Here is a 6000-nt window from a genome sequence, read left to right as displayed (position 1 = left end):
CGGGCTATCATGTTTCATTTCTTTGATTCAGATATTTTTAAAAATATCAACGCGATCTTTATGTATTCAACGTTCAACATACGTGATGATTTTAGTAGTGTCTCGCTAAAAACCTTGTCGAGTAACAAAACCCTTTGGGAAAAACTATTCTCGATCAAAGGGAAAAAGAGTACAACACAGCTTCAATTTTGAAGTAAGTTATGTCGACATCATATCCTTGGATCCTTCCACTGATGTCGGCATCTTCCCATGATTACTTTCAGGGTTGTTCCAGACTGTTCCTTTGGTCATGTATTTTTCGAAACTGAATATCGGTAATGACCTAGAAAATAGTCTACCGTATCTCCCCCTGATTACTTTCGTTGGAGAAGAGATTATTGTTCCTTCATAATCAACAACTTTTGGATTGCACTTTCATTAGCATTCCTATTAATGTCTTTGTAGGGATAAAACAAATTTATGTCAATGGTTACTTTTAAGTACATGATTACATTCACTATACGATTCCAATGACGTTGCGTTGGCGCGGAGCTATATCTAGCTAACAAGTTCCCTGAGGATGTAAAATTTAATCGAGTATATTATTATACTAAGCACAACAATGCGTCTATTGTACTTAGATATGGGAATTTATCTCCCAACACATCTTCGTCATATTCTTTTGGACGAAATGGTTACTTACTTACATTTGAACCTCGACTAATCATGGGAGTGCTATCAAGATGCATGTCTTTGTTAAATTTCCTGAAAACTTTAGATATATGCAAACTGGTGGAATAATATACCACAAGCTCAGTATTCGATCGAGCTTTCCCTAGATTTTCATCTCAAATTCGGATTTTAAATAGCTTTTAAGGTCTCTTATTACATCAAGAGTACACATCATGTATGTACCATCAACATAAATAGCTACAACTATAAATCATGAACTTTCTTATGAATACGCAATGTAAAATAACTTACTTGTCAAATAACCACTTAGACGGGTATACTACATCCGCCTGATTGATTGAATCTATAAGTGAGCGTTCTATCTAACTGTAGACACACTCTGTGGTTTAGAGTCATTTGATTTGGGCAAAAAAGTCTATCAAGTACTTTTGTAAATATCTTTTATCTCTTGATTCTTTCAGAAATACGTAACAACCACATATATATGCTGCATTTCAAGTCCTTTTGAAATTACCAAGCTAACTAAGATAGAAGATGTAGAGACAAGGAGAATGATCTATTATTAGAGAGATAAGGTTACATGTATAACACATATATATACATGGAGATGGGAAAACCAAAAGGCATCTGTTTTGGGCCGCACATCTATGGGCTGTAAGTCCTACAACAAATTTGACATTTTATAGTTATTATCCATAGCCCACAAAATTAAGTTTGTCCGGATTGTAAGCCGATACAACTCGTTCTTCATCATCAGATTTTTTTATTCTTTTTTCCAGATTCCATCGTCCCTTACTTCCCAAGAACGCTTCTTGGTTTATTCTTTCTCTTTACAAATGATGCCCGTAAAAGTCATAAAAGATATTTCATTGATTTCGATCTTTTATTTCAACAACTTGACAATTAGATATAGTTCCTCCAACACCACCAGTTCTTAATTACTTTTCAAAAAAGGCATTTATGCATACAACATGGATGACCAATAAAAAAAGTCATAGGCATATGACAAATTCTCTCGTTAGTAACGTAATCAAAATTTCCAAAAACATATTAAAATCACGAAGAAAAAAGATTAGAATGAGAGATCTTAATGTACGATCAAGAATTGTTGATTATTTGTTAATGCTCACGATGTATCAAACAAAATCAGACTAATACTACGAACCATGAATTGTAGAATTGGGAAAGTTATGCAAAACTTTGATATTCATGCTGAAAACATGGTAATGTTTTTCTGGCGTGGAAGATGCAAGAATTAGGGTTTATCTTATGTATAATTCTTTGACAATGAAACTAAAACTACATGTTGCTAGATCAATTAAACTTTTTTAGACTGCTAATTTACATATCATAATTTATTTTTACAAAAAAAATATAAATTCATGCGGCTGTATATTGATGTCAATCAAAATATAATCACGATGATGATAATAATAATGGTAGAAATAATAAAAAATAACGAGTTGGATCGTCCTGCTGCTTAGTTTCATGGGCTATAATTAACAACCAGAAAAGTCAAATTTGATTTATTGGTCTCTTTGATTGACTAAGTCTCATGGGTTATGAATAATAAAAATATGGGTTATATTTAAGAAGAGGCTTATCTAAGCATAATCGGGTTGGAGGTCAATAATATTTCACCCGACATTGGAGCTGAACCACATTAAATTTCTTGTTTCGATTTCACTTCTTTCTATTTTGATTGATGATCTCTCGATACTCATAATTTCCTAATCGTAGAAGTGATTAATTAGCGTTAAGGACTAAGTCTTAACCTTCCACCTTTTTCTGCTCAGTTCTTCTTCTTTTGCTTTTATTTTTTCTTTTTCGTTTTTGAAACGTTAAGAGGTCCTTAGTTTCTTTGTCGCCTTGATAGTGATAAAGAAATTAATAGAACAAGTCTATTTGCAAGTCTGCTTCCAAAACAATAATATTTGCAAGTCTTTTAGTCTTTGTATTACCGTGGTCCTTTCAACTTTAAGGTCATTACTGTGGTCCTTTTTAAGGTCCCACAAAATATGTATTGCGAATTTTAAATACGTTATATATAATAAAAATCATTTTTTCCAAAATTTGTGTTGCTGAAAAGTACAATGCAAGCATCTGCATAATAGCCATGTGTTCTCATCAGCATGGGTGAAATAAATGAGTGTTTACTTCGGTCGTATAGATGACTTATTACTCCTGCCATCTGGTGCTCATTTTTTCCCCTTATTTTATCTTTTCGTTTTCGTTTTTGAAACGTTAGAACATCCTCGAATTTTTCTTTGTCTCCTTGATGGTGATTGAAGAAATTAATAATTGAACAAGTTCAGAGAATCAAACATAATTGCATGTGTTTGTAGTTTTTACATTCAGAAAATGGGCTATATAACCAAAAAAGTGAATTTTCTGGGCCATATAGACAGTTAGGATTCGGTCTAGGTCAAATAGCCAATGAAATCTTTTTAGTGTGGAGAGATTAAACTATCCTTTCTATCACTGCTGCTTAACATTTATTCTCGTCTTCCCCGCCTCCACATAACCAGATCTAAAAAAACCATTACTATGTCTCTCTCTCCATCAGCGTCTGCAACGTATCCTTCTTCTTCATTCTTCACAGAAACACCACCACAACCAATTCACAGCGACACCATGACCACTCGACGTCTTTGTTTATTTTGGAAACTAACAACAAGAGGTAATTCATCTGATTTTGGGTAAAGGCGGTATAGCATTAGGGTTCTTATGTTTGATTTGAATTCGTTAAACGAGAATCGACTACTTATTAATTGCATGTTTGATTTAGGATTTTTTATTTTCTGAGAACTCCCGGTGTTGTATGACCTTTTCTCAATTCAATCTCTTCTGGTTGAATCCCCTTGGAAAAGATGTTAAAAGACTTTACCCTAAGAAACCCTAATCATCAATACCTATTTATCTTTCAATTCTGGATCTAATTTCTGATTGTTTCTGTCATGATGAGTTTCAACGGCGCCTCCTCTGGAAGTAAATTTCTTCATCGATATTTTATTTCTCATCTTCACTTTATGCTGGTAGGATGGGGTAATGTTGAAATCAGCAAAGATGTGATGTGATTGGGGAATTTTTGGTTGGATTCAAATCAGTTGAAATGCCATTAATCAATTGGTAAATTTCTTAACCTTAATTGTGTTTTTGATTGTAATTGATTTCAAATTTGGTGTAACTGGATTTTAGTTGGTTATTGTAATGAATTTAAAGTATATGTTGTGGATGAAAATGGTTTGCATCTGGTTATGTGTATTGTATGGTTTGCATCTGGTTATCGAAGTCGTCCCGCAACAAGTGTTTGTAAGAAATGCCCAAGTGTGTTTTTATGGCTAAATGGTTAAGGATGTAACTGGTTTTCATCTAGAACTAAGATAGGATGTAACTGGTTTTCATATGATACATGCATATTTGAAGTTTTAATAAAGATGATAATAAGGAGGATGTAACTGGTTTTCATCTAGCATAAAAATAGGATGTAACTGGTTTTCATGTTATTTGATTCTGTTATTTGTCCGCTTCCTAGTTTTCATGTTATTTGATGTAATTAAGTATCTTTATACTAGGATGAAAACCAGTTTCATCCAGATTTAATTTGTGGTGTATATTTTTCAGCATCTTTATACTAGGATGAAAACCGGTTTCATCCAGGTTTAATATAATATAAACTAGGATGAAACCAGTTTCATTTAGATTTAATTTGTGTTGTATATAATTTCAGCATGTTTAAACTAGGATGAAAATGGTTTTCATCCAGGTTTAGTATAGTAAAAACTAGGGTGATATCAGTTCTATTTAGGTTTAATTTTTGGTGTATATTGTTTCAGCATTTTTAAACTAGGATGAAAATGGTTTCATCCAGGTTTAATGTGTGAGTACGTGTTTAAGTAGTAGTAGTAGTGTGTTTACTAACCAGCAATCTCATTTTATAGTGCAGCAGTTTCATAGTGCTAGTCTTAGTGCATCTGAACTTGTACATATCAGGTTCTTGACATCTTTTAGTTCTGATTCAATCCCAATTTATACCTTATGCTTATCAATCGGTTACTTGTAGATTTTAGTGCAACATATTAAAACAACACTTCCAAAGTTGAAGTCATGCATAAGTTCTTCACCAGTGGCCGTGGCAAAGGAGCATACTAGCTATGGGGAAATAACATAATCAAAAGTACGTATTAAATTTTCCTTTTGGATCGGATGCATTTTAAATGTCTTGCAATTTGTCAAATTCGAGTAGTTTCACTGACCGTTGATTCACTAATTATCTGCAGGCTGGCCAGGGAGCACTTTTACTGAAAATTCTTTCAAAATTTTCTGAGGGTAAAATATATGTTTCCATAACCTTTTATCTTGTTATCAGAAAGCTAATTTCATATGTATCCTAATCATATCAGGTCAACCACATGAGTTATTAACTGTGTATGAACTCGTTTTTTTTTCCAGTGTATTTGAAGAATCGATTAGAGGAGATGATTCAAGTGTATAACCATGTATCTGGAAGTGATTATGGGTATCTAGAAGTGTATAACAATCGTCGTAGTTTTTATGTTAGCTTGTTGTACAAGTTCTGTTTTGCTTGTACAGCAAAACAGAACAATTAACTCTGTTTTTTACTCTTTTTTATGTACTCTGTTTTATGTGTGTATCTGTGTTACATACTCTGCTTTTTTACTGTGTTTTATGTACTCTGTTTTTTGCTCCGATTTAGTACTATGTTTTGCTTGCAATTAACTCGTAAAACAGAGCAATTAATTTTTTTTTTTTTGTACTCTATTTTTTTTTGTTTTTTGTTGTTGTACTCTTTTCTTAAACAACCCAGTAAACATTTGTAGAAGATAGGGACATATTGGTCTGTTCCAATTAATTAATAAAAAAGATTCTGGGTGAAATATCCATTTTAGCTAAATGAACAGTATTTTTCTGTTTTTTGGCTATATGAACAATATCTAAATCTAAGAATATATTTCACCCAGAATTTGTTGCAATCGGTCTTTTTGACCAATTTTGTGTTTTATATTGATGTTGTCCTTTTAACTTCTAATAAATTAGTAATTGGACAAGTTACACTTCTAATCAAAAATGACAAGACTATTTAAACATTTGGGAGTCCAAATCCATCTCGAGGCTTCTATAGCATATACAGAGAATAACTTATCAAGATGACTAGCGGCTATTTGAGGGAGCTTATTTGTTTTTTAACCGAAAATTTTGATATTGGCTCATAAGTGGCACTAAAATTTGGATCGGATTTTTGAAGTTTGGCATGGACAAAATTTTAGAGAAGTAGATTTAGCCATTTAGGGTCTCTTGCAAGAGTAA

This window comes from Papaver somniferum, chromosome 9 (assembly GCF_003573695.1).
Source record: "Papaver somniferum cultivar HN1 chromosome 9, ASM357369v1, whole genome shotgun sequence".
In the NCBI taxonomy this organism is placed as follows: domain Eukaryota; kingdom Viridiplantae; phylum Streptophyta; class Magnoliopsida; order Ranunculales; family Papaveraceae; genus Papaver; species Papaver somniferum.
The sequence above is the reverse complement of the archived record's forward strand: the minus strand, read 5'-3'. Positions refer to the sequence as shown.